Source organism: Cebus imitator, unplaced genomic scaffold, assembly GCF_001604975.1.
Source record: "Cebus imitator isolate Cc_AM_T3 unplaced genomic scaffold, Cebus_imitator-1.0 Scaffold91, whole genome shotgun sequence".
Lineage (NCBI taxonomy): Eukaryota > Metazoa > Chordata > Mammalia > Primates > Cebidae > Cebus > Cebus imitator.
The window spans coordinates 949,040-960,142 of NW_016107406.1; the positions used below are offsets into that span (position 1 = coordinate 949,040).

General features: G+C 37.3%; 1 pseudogene; it reads right to left on the reverse strand.

Annotated features, from left to right (window-relative positions):
* Positions 1-9,908: 9,908 nt before the first annotated feature.
* Positions 9,909-10,699, reverse strand: LOC108309001 (annotated as a pseudogene).
* Positions 10,700-11,103: the final 404 nt, after the last annotated feature.

Sequence of the window (11,103 nt, forward strand, 5' to 3'; positions counted from 1 at the left end):
GATATTTAAATTGCAAAAACTCAATCCTCATTCTCATCAAGTCACAATTACACAACTAATTATGTAGTTTTATGTATCATGGGTATTTCAACAGTGAACAGGGTACTTACTGGAATTGGATAGAGTCCAGGGCCTCAGGGGGGCTTCTCTGAGGATGTAACAGTGAACAGGGTACTGGAATTGGATAGAGTCCAGGACCTTGGGGGGGCTTCTCTGAGGATGTAATATTTAAATGGCTCTGAAGAATCCAAGGAATTAATTAAGGGAGCGATAAGAGCACTCCTTGAAGAGGGAACATGAGAGGAAGCATCATGGGAGATTCTCTGGGCTGGGAGGGAGTGGTTGTTTGGGAGGCCAGGGAAGCTGGAGTGCAGTCTCATGGGGAAGAGAGGAACAGGAAGAAGACAAATCATAAAGTGCTTTGTGGGCTGAATTTAGATTTGAGACAGTGATCTTACAGACTGTGTGGGCTTTAGCATTAGTGGGAAAGAAAGCATGGTTAGATAGGGAGACGGAGACGGACCAGAGTAGGGTGGAGTTGTGGAGACAGGAGTGGACTGATTTGAGTGATATCTGGGAGGGAGATTTGCCAGGACTTGGTGATTGAATGTGGGAGGAAGATTTTTTCTCAGGTTTCTGATTGGAGCAGTGGATGGGTGGATGACGGGACAGATTCCTGAAGGAGGCATGGCAGGAGGAGCAGAGGATTGGAGGGTGGAGGCTTAGTCTGTTCTGGCCACTTTCACCCAGTATCATAGATTGGATGGCTGATAAACAGCATTAATGTATTTTTCACAGCTCTGGAGGTTAGAAGTCAGAGACCAGGGTGCCAGTGTGGCCAGGTCCTGGTGCACTCCCTCTTCTAGGCTCCAGATGGCTGCTTTCTCCTTATCACATGAGGGGAAAAGAGGTAGACAGCTCTCTGAAGTCTCTTTTATAAGGACACTAATTCCATTCATGAGAGCCTCACCTTCTAATATCATCACTTTGGAGGTTAGATTTCAACATATGAATTTCAGGAGTACACATACATTTAGTTCGTAACAGAGATCATGAATTCAGTTTTGGACATGCTGAGATTCGGGCGTCTTGAACCATCAAGTGAAAATATCAAGGAAATAGCTGTGTATATGGGTCTGGAGTCCTAAAAAAATCTCTGTACTGAAGTTTACATTTAGGAGCTATCTGTATAGTGATGGTATTTGCAGTGAGTGCTGAGTGAGAGAGTGTGGAATGAGAACAGCCAAGACAGAGACTGCAGTGGGTACTGAGCAGCCCAGACAGATCTCCCTTTGGGACTGAGAGACTTTTGTCCCTCGGCTGCTAGCTGACAACCCTTAGCTATTAACCCTCTCTGGGAATTGGCCTTAGCTGAAGACAGCCATGTTGCCCAGGGTCATGCCTTCTTGGGAAAGAGGGCCCATCTGCATCTCAACTTGGGGAAGCTATCAGAAGGGCTATCCCAGCTTCATAGCTACTTGTGGGGTCAGTTGAGGACTTCATTGAGGCCCACCATGTTCCTCTGACCAGTCCTGCTTCCTTTTCTTCCCTTCTTCATCCTGGGACCACCCCCAATACATGTCATATATCCAGAGCTTCCCAGAGCTGGGTTTTTGGGGAACCTGTCCTGTAACTGAGAACTTTCCATTCGACTGTGGTTTATTTTACAACACAGACTAGGAAGGGTTTTGTTGGAAGAGACAGATGAATGGATCTTTTAACAGGAAAATAGTCTCTAGGAATGATCTTTAAAGGCATTAATTTCTAGGCAAAATTCAAAAACTTTCAAAAAGCCCTTATTTCTTTCTAAATGGATTCCTAGACCTCAGTTGGAAGGGTTCTTTGTAAGTCATCCTGCTTGCATTAAGTTGATGTCAAGGTGTCGCCCCTAGGGCTTGTCTCCTTTCGTCTTCATCTATTTCTAGCCAGCTGGAGGAGAAATTTTGACTGGCCTTTCTGTCACTTCCTTTCTGACTCTCTATTGTCCTTTTTCTGTTGAAATCAAAAGTAGGCAATGTCTCCTTCCTTTTATAAGAAGAAAGAGAATCTCATGCTTTTCAGAGCTTTCTGACTGTGATTATTTGAAATTTAAATATAGAGCTCCTAGTAATAGTCTGAGCATAGCTTTCTTTTGTGCTTGCGTCTGCGAGATTCTTAGAACAGATTTCTAAAAACCTTAATTCTTATCAGACCATTAAATTTTGAATAACATTCTTAAACTGACAACAGGATTTAAAATGAGACATTTAAAGTGCTTTTATCACTTCTTTCATTGGCGGCCTGCTTATACACGGAAACAGAACACTACATGAAGGATGTAATGAAAACCCATCACATAACATCACAAATCATTTGAAACCTATGTATGTAAAATAATTATTTTCAGATAAAGCATCATTTGCGGCCTTCTGGAAAGAGAAGCTCACATTATATCAATTTTTCTCCTACTTCCAATTATGATGAAAGTGTTTCAGGAAATGGAAATAAAATAAGGAGAAGTATGTATCAGTGAAAATAAAGACTTGGGTTAATCTAAGGTTTGACTGACAAAGGTGGAAGGGAGGAGAAGCAGGAAAAGGAGAGAGAGAAGGATCTTATGTGCTGATGATCTCATTTTACATGGAGGAAGATCAAAAGTGTGTTCTGTTTCCAAGGCTAAGAGATAAGTGTTGTTTCAAATGTTTTTGATTTATTAAGAAATAACTAAAGATGTAATTTTAACAAATTATGTCCACCTTCCAAATTACTGGGAGAAAAATATTTGTGTAGAAAACAATGAAGGAAATGAAGAAAATAGCAAAGAATCAGAAAAATTTATGCTAGTACATGACGATGCATGTCGTCCTAAGAACTACTTTTTTAAAATGTATTTTTAAGAGACCTGATCTTGCTATTTTGCCTAGGCTGGATTTACACTCTTGGGGACCCAAACTGTCCTCCTGCCTTAGTCTCCTGAGTAGCTGGGGCTATAGACAGTGCCACCATGCCTGGCTAATAGTTAATTTTTAGGGTTTAAATTCTTATATTGAAAATGTTACCTGTAATGTACAATTACCTAGGGAAGAAACAAGTCGAAGTATAACAGGCTGGGAAGAGCAAATAGAAACCATAGAAAGATGGGCTTGCAATTGCATTTTAGATAAAGAAGAATTCAAAGCATGAATTGCGAAATAGGATTAATAGATCATTTTACACTTATAAAAGTAAAATTCAAAGAAGATGTGACATCAGGAAACAATGTACCAAATATCATAGCTTTAATGCAAGGAGAAACTTAATAACAATAATGTACAATAGAAACACCCCTCTCATTTCTTGACAAATTTAGCAAGTAAAAAAATAAATGGGCCCAGCACAGTGGCTCACACTTGTAATCCCAGCACTTTAGGAGGCTGAGGTGGGTGGATCCTGAGGTCAAGAGATCAAGACCATCCTGGCCAACATGGTGAAACCCTGTCTCTACTGAAATACAAAAAAAAATTAGCTGGGCGTGGTGGTGGGCACTTGTAGTCCCAGCTACTCGGGAGGTTGAGGCAGGAGAATCACTTGAACCTGGAAGGCAGAGGTTGCAGTGAGCAGAGATTGTGCCACTGCACTCCAGCCTGGATATAGAGTGAGACTTCATCTCAAAAATAAATACATAAATAGGAGCAGAGAAGATATAAATGGCATAACCAATAGACAAGATGTAGTAGCCATGTATACAAATCTGTGTTTATGAAGACTATGGCTTCTTATGTCCAGAGAATTTTAACAGAAATAGTTCATTTGTTAGGCTATTGAGAAAATGCAATACATTCCCCAAAGCAGAAAACATCACGATTTCGGACTACACCTAATAAAACAAAAAAACTAGTTACAAAAGATATACATTATAGCGACAATGGAAACCAAGCATTTGGAAATTAAAACAAACCAAAACTGTCTTACTGAACAAGTTGTGAGTCAAGGGAAGTAAGTCTTCAGGTATACGTTAAAAATTATAATGAACAAACAATAATCATCAGAGATAAAGTAAAAAGTAATAGCATTAACTTATTTCATGATTAAATAGGAAGAAGGCAATTCAATAAACTAGATATTTGTCCTAGGAAGTTCAAAAGACAAAAATAAACTTAAGGAAACTAGACAGTATAAAATAATTTTTTAAAAGTATAAATTAGTATATTAGAAAATGAAAACAACACCACCAATCAATGTAAGACTATTTCTTTAAAAAATTACATAATGATAGAATAATGAGTAAATATTTGTTTTGCACATACATGTATTGTTTTAAGCACTTTATAGATCCGAACTCATCTAATCCTTATAATGACCCAATATGGTAAGTATTAGTAGTATCTTTACTTTTCAGTGGGGAAATTGAGGCACAGAGAAGTTAAATTACTGCCCCAAGGTCATAAACCTAGCAAGTGGCAGAGCTGGAATTTGATGCCGACAGTCTGGCTTCAGAGACTGTGTCCTTAATTTCCATACTATACTCACAATTATTAAGGAAGATGCTTACAAACTCACGGAAGCAATATCAATTTAAAAATTTAAGAGAAAACAATGCATATACTATAGTAAAAACATGGATGATTTAAAAATATTCTTTATAAGTTATTTATTGTGAAAGCCATCTGGCAATATGAGATAATGCTCAAATGAACAATTATTTCTGTGTTTCCTCCACGTCAGTGCCAGTGCATTGCCTTATGGATGTATTATTATTAAGCTAAGGGTAAAGTTGATGAAGTTTGCACCCTTCAGCATGGTGCTGTGACAGATATCTGTTGTTTGTAGTTGTCAGAACTCCTTTCTGCTTTTTGGAAATGCTTTCTTCCTTCCAATAAATGCCTTTGCCCAATTCAATCATGTGGTTTGAGACTTACAAGTTGTCATCTTGTAAGTCTCATTTCCCTTGTCAGATGTGGGCACTGGACTCTAATTGGGCCCATCAGAGCCTTTCCTCAGAAGTTTTGAACTTAGGACTGGAGAGAGCAAATCTCACATTCTTTTTTGTTGAGGTGGAGAACCTTGTCTTAGCAATACTTCTGCTGAAAACAACTAAAATTTTGGTCAAAATCAAAAACAGGTGTTTGAAACAATAAGCTACTGCTAAACACATTAGAATGACTAAAACCTAAAACACTGAAACTGATGTGGGGCAACAGAAAGTCTCGTTCATTGCTGGTGGGCATACAAAATGATATGAACACTTCAGAAGACAGTTTGGCAGTCTCTTACAAAACTATACTCTTACCATACAGTCCAGTAATTGTCCTCCCTGGGACTTACCCAAATGAGTTGAAAAATTATTTTTACATAAAAACCTGCACACAAATATTTAAAGCAGCTTTATTCATAATTCCCCAAATTTGGAGGCAACCATGATGTCTTCAAGAGATGAATGGATAAACAAAATGTGGTGCATCCAGACAATGGAATAGTATTCAGTGGTAAAAATAAAGAGTTACCAAGTCATGAAAAGACCTGGAGAAACCTCAAATGCATACTACTAAACAAAATAACTCATCTGAAAAGGTGACACACTGTTTGATTCCAATTATATGACATTCTTGAAAAAGGCATATTTATAATCAGTAGTTGCCAAGGATTCAGAAGGAGAGAGGGAGGAAAAGGTGGAGCACATGGGATTTTTAGGGCAGTGGAACTATTCTGTATGATAGTGTAACTGTGGATACATCATATATACATTTGCCAAAATTTGTAGAATGCACAATCCAAAGTGAGTCCTAATGTAAACTATGGACTTTGGTTAACGAAAGTCTATAAAAATGGTGTCATCAATTGTAAAACATGTACCACACTAATACCAGATGTTAATAATAGGATAAACTGTGTGTTTGTAGGGGAAGTGAGGTGGTGATGGCAGAAAAGAGGGTATATGGAAGCTGTAGTTTCCATTCAATTTTTCTGTAAACTTAAAATTTCTCCAAAAAATAAAATATGTTAATTACAAACAGAAAGAAGAAACAAAGCAGCTGTTTGAAGGAAAGGGAATAATGCAGCATTGACCTCAGGAGCTAAGATTCTGGAGAGATTGGCGGTAAGCCTCAAATTCTCCACTATTTTCTCCCCTCACACTGCTGATTCTCAGCAGGCCTCGAAAGTGGTGACCCAGAACTTTCAGCTGTTTTCTGGGATCAGGAAGATGTACAGTGGGGTTCGGTGCTACCAGGTTATCCAGGATGGGAAGGGAGAAGATCCCAGATAAAAGGGGACTGCTGAGAATGAGCCTAACCTTCTCTAACATGTTCTGCCTCAAGATGTTTTCCAATTTCTAATCTGTACATGAAACTGATGACCCACATAGAAGGTGTGTGTGAAGAAGCTAAGAAACTTAAGCAGAATTTCTGAAGTCTCATGGCACCACAGAGAGGCAACTGGAGGCCAAGGTCTGCCACGGGGGACATGTCCTGGTAAATGCCCTAGGCTTTCATTTGAGACCCTGGAGGGGCTGTTCAAACTAAAAATAGATCAGGCCTTATAAAAACTCAAACCAGGGGTCTCTAGTTATCTCATTCCCTCATTGGAGCTAGGTGAATATGCCCCTACCTACCAGAATAAAAGTAGATTTTCTTTGTAGTAAGCTAACAGTATCTAGAGCCTTTATAATTTTTTTTCCTACACGATGTAAAATGTTAAAAAAATTAACAGGTATGTCAGAGTCAAATTACTAAAATATAAGGGAGAGGAAAAAAGATAGACTCAGATCCATGTGTGATCCAGATACAAGAAATATCAAACCTGAACTTTGAAATATTTGTGAATAATATCATCAAGAAAATAGATGACAAGACTGCTAAATTTCATCGAAGTCCTGAAATCTATAAAGAGAACTATAAAGAATATCTAGATATTTAAAAAAATAACAAAAATCAAGAACTTAATAGGTGATTTAACACTAAATTGGACAAAGTACATAGAAAAAACTTATTGTAAACATTAGACAGATAAGCAGATTAGTTCAGTGGAAAACAGGTCAAAAGAAAAGATCTAGATTAAAGCATGGAGAGGGAAGAAATGGACAATACAGAAAATGCCACAAGACACACTGGGACAAGACCTGATGTGTATGTAATTAGCATCCCAGAAAAAGAGGAGAAAGAAAATGAGGGCAATAAATGATCTGAAGAATCAGAATGATGTGAAGAATGATCTTCTTATCTGAAGAAAGAAAGATAAGTTTTCAAACCTGGCAAAAGACATCAAACCAGTGATTCAAGAAGTACTATGAACCCTAATCTAGATGAATTCAGATAAAACTACACTTTGGTACGTAACAAAACTACTGAAAATGAAAGCCAAGAGAAAATAATAAAGGGACCCAGAGTAAAAACAAACATTATCTTCAAAGGAGTAACAATAAGATGGATAGTTGATTTTTTAAGAGAAAAAAAAAACTGAAATATACCTTTAAGGTCCTGAAGAAGAAAATAATCTATCAACCTAAGATTTTATATCCACCAAAAGTATCATTTAACAATGGAGGACAATGCCAGACAAAAAGGGAGAGTTTGTTGTGAATGAAGCCACAATAAAATAAATACTAAGAGCTGTTTTTTTTGAGACAGTCTTGTTTTGTCACCCAGATTGGAGCACAGTGGTGTAATCTTGGCTCACTGCAACCTCCATCTCTCAAGTTCAAGTGATTCTCCTGCCTCAGCCTCCCTAGTAGCTGGGATTATATAGGTGTGCATCACCATACCTGGCTAATTTTTGTATTTTTTGTAGAGATGGGGTTCTGCCATGTTGGCCAGGCTGGTCTCTAACTCCTGATCTCAAGTGATCTGCCTAACTGGGCCTCCCAAAGTACTGAGATTACAGGAGTGAGCCACCGTGCCCCACCAAGAGCTATTCTTTAGGTGGAATAACAATCCTAGATAAAAGCCCGGTAACGTAAAGAGAAATACAGAGTAATGCAAAGGATAAACATTTAGATAAATATATATTAATATTATTAACACTTTATTATAATAGGATATGGTGGGTTTTATTATATGTATGTACAATTAAAATTTATAGCAATAAGAGCACAAAGGTAGGAGAGTGTGAACGTAGCTAAATTGTTCTAAGGCCTTGTCTTATTTGAGAAATAAATATTAATTTACATTAGAATATAGTAAATCAAATATGTGCATTATAATCTCTAGAGTAATGGCTGAAGTAATAAAAAAGAAATGAGTAAGAGCAAACATGGTAAAAGTGTAACAAAGATGTTTAATCCAAAAGAAGGTAAAATGAAAGAAAGAAATACAGATGAAACAAGTAGAAAATAAAATGGTAGATTAAAGCCAAATATATTGATAATTATATAACGTAAATGGACCACATAATTCAGTCGAAAGATAAAGATTTTCAGACTGGATAAAGTTCAATTTTATTTTGTTTGCAAGATCTCACACATAGGGATGCAGAGAGATAAAAGATGAAGTTAAAGGATGAAAAACTATTTACCACACAAATATGAACAAAAAGAAAGCTGACACAGCTGTATTCATACCAGATAAGATAGACTTTAAGACAATAACAGTTGTAGAAATAGACGGACATTTCTTCATGTCAGAAAGGGTTCATCCACCAGAAATAATTCTAAATTTGTACCTGCTTAATTATGTAGTCTCAAGTATACAAAGCAAAAGCTAACATAAATAAAAGGATAAAGTAGTTCACAGTTATAGTGGGAGATTTTAACACATTTACTGTAGTTACTAACAGAACAAACAGACAAAAATCTGTTAGTGAGCAGAATATTTGAGCAGTATGATAAACAAATTTGACCACATTGACCTTTATTCACCTTTGCATCCCCAAATAAAAGCATGTACATTCTTTTAAAGTCTATGTGAAACATTTGGCAAAATTAGTCATATGCTGAACCATAAAATCATTATGGTCTGTCTTTATGGTCAGAACCATAAAGTCAGTCTTAAAAAATTTCAAAGGAATTATACCTTAGGTATAAATACAATTCTCTGATCACAGTTCAGTAAGTTATTTATTAACAACAAGAGACATATCTAGAATAATCCCCAAATGTTTGGAAATTAAACATTATATTTCAGAGAAAAGAATCTCTGTGGCCACTATGAAAGACAATTCTGAAGGTGACATTAGTGTTAATTTCTGTATTGTGGATGAAGATGATCTGAGAAAATAAAGCCAACAAAAAACTAGGGGAGAGAAAAAAAGGGAGAAAAAGGGAGGGAGAGAGAGAGAGAGAGAGAAAGAGAAAGAGATCAATCTAACTTTCTAACTTTGTGGTTTCAATAGTTGGGCTACTTGAACCAGTACATTTCTGATTCTCCCTTGTGTAGTTCCACAAACTAGTTTCTTGAAACTGCAAGAATTCTAATGAATGCAACACACAGGAAAACTTTTCCTGACCTGACCTCTGGTCTCCTGTCTTGATTTTTTCTCTTATTCTCCAATCAGACCAAAACTACTCAGGATTCATGGGAACTCTCCAGGTCTTTGCACATGCCTTTATCTTCTTTGCCTTTCTGACTCCTATTTGTTCTCAGGTCTCAGCTAAGACTTCCCTGAAGGAAACTTTTTTGTTGTTCTTAGGCTAGGACTAGTTAAAGCACTCTTCCTCTGCACTCTTACTGCAGCCTGTGGCTCCCTTTATCATAGTGGTTATGGCAGTGTCAAGATTCAGAGAAATTTGATGTCCAGTGTTGTGGCTTCCTAATTATTTAACATTGGGAAGTCACTTCTCCGATGCTTGATTTTCTCGTCTGTGAGACAAGGATACTAACAGTACCTATCTTACAAGGTAATCATGATAATTAAATGGTATTAGACATGACACATGGTTAGACTAGTGCTTGGCACGTAGCAAGTACTCAGTAAATGTTGAGTGTTATGATCGTCACTTCAGAGGTTTGTTATGAAGATTAAGGCACAATACTTAACACAATCTTTTTATTTTTCACTAAAAAGCAATCCATCTGTTTAGACATACTCTACTTAGGCAACTTTAAGTTTGTTTGCCATCAGGTAACACTGTTCTGTATTTTTCACTTTCAGCCTTGTCTTCAAACATCTTTTTTTTTTTCCAGGAGAATCTGTATCACTGTCTCTGTTCCTGCTTCTTTATCCTCTCCAATGAGAAGATCCGATGTGTCTTCTGCTTTGGCCATTTTGCTTTTCTTCCACAAGTTTCCCCCATTCAGCCTGAGTTCATCTTTGTAGAATCCATCTTCCACATTGTTGCTCCCAACATCTAGGTTTGTGCTCAGGAAAATATTGAACCGAAAAGACTACACTACTTTTTCCGGGTCTTAATAATCTTGATCATAGTAGGCTCATCCTCAAGCTCCTCTTCCTGCGCACTCATCTCCTTACAATCACCTTCTTCATCAGAGTCCTCTTTATCTTCTACTTTTTGCAGAGACTTTTTGGTGGATTTTTTTTTAGAGTTTAAATTACTTTTAGTCTTACAGAAAATGGAAAAATACATTCTGAAGATATTACAAGCCCTGGGAGTCTCCATGAGAAAATATTAGGAAAAGTGTTTTATAATTTGATGCATTTAACTTAGTACTAGAAAAATATACGTATTGATTCCAGAAGTACAGAGTTTGTGTGAAGGTGTCCCTTGGAGCACACCCCAGAGTCCAGGCCAGGCATCTGGCTTCCTTAACAGACTGGCAAACAATCTGACACCAGACATAGCTATGGCACAACATGTGTGTTAGAGCCTCTTGTCCCCTGTGGCTGTGCTGACTGCAGGCAACCCTCTACCTGTTTAAAAACTATCACAATGCCTGGGGCATAGGAAGGCCTATGTAATTATCAGTCTGTTAGTGTGTCTATCTCTTTTAGAGGATCATGAGTTCTTCAAGACCTGGACCCATATAGAAGGTGGATTTAAAACCCCATGTCAATGTCATCATCCATGCTTTTCCTACTCTACATTATTGCCCCCTTTAACAAAGTTGGGAAGCAGATGAGGTTTACTTTCAAAGTATTCCTTCCTTCCTTTTTTTTTTTTTTAGTTTAAAAATTATTATTTTAATAGGTTTTTTGGGAATAGGTCTTGTTTGGTTACATGGATAAATTCTTTAGCGGTAGTTTCTGAGATTTAGT